Genomic DNA, 654 nt, shown 5'->3' on the forward strand with positions numbered 1-654 from the left:
CAAAAGACGCACCACACAAACAGCAACAAGGCTTCAGTTTTTTAAACGAACAACAGTGTCTGATATCTTTTAATCAGTGATAAATATCTAATAGTTCTTTCAAATCAATATAATCCCTACTTAATTATTTTTAGATATCAGTATTAGTGTGTACCGTTTTACAGATTTCTACAGAATTTATTTTAGAAATATTACACAACATTTTCAGTGATTTCAAGAGAGCGGTATTCGTAACATATTTTCATATTATGAATTATGAATTGTTTGCATTTTTAGTAAAAATATCCTTATTATTTCATGATCTTTATACACGCATTCATTGTCATTTCTTTGATTATTTTAGCATTTCGAAAAATCAAACAATGGCAAATTGTGTTTTCAGATAAAATTGTTAAGTCAACTAGTATTCTTACGAATCCACCTTTCGAAAAACAACCAGCATTTTTCATTATTTCATGTGTTCATCTTTTACATATTTCTGCAAATATTAATGCTTTATTCGAGCAAAGGTATAGGCATACGGGACAATTTCAAATGAATCTGCTCATGTCTCCTAATGGATAACGGCCTTCCCTCTTTTAATGCTTACCATGTCATTTCAGTGTTTGTTTTTCGGACATTTTCTATGTTTGTGGCATCAACGAAACCACTTGG

The sequence above is a fragment of the Mizuhopecten yessoensis genome, unplaced genomic scaffold (assembly GCF_002113885.1).
Source record: "Mizuhopecten yessoensis strain PY_sf001 unplaced genomic scaffold, ASM211388v2 scaffold10905, whole genome shotgun sequence".
In the NCBI taxonomy this organism is placed as follows: Eukaryota; Metazoa; Mollusca; class Bivalvia; order Pectinida; family Pectinidae; genus Mizuhopecten; species Mizuhopecten yessoensis.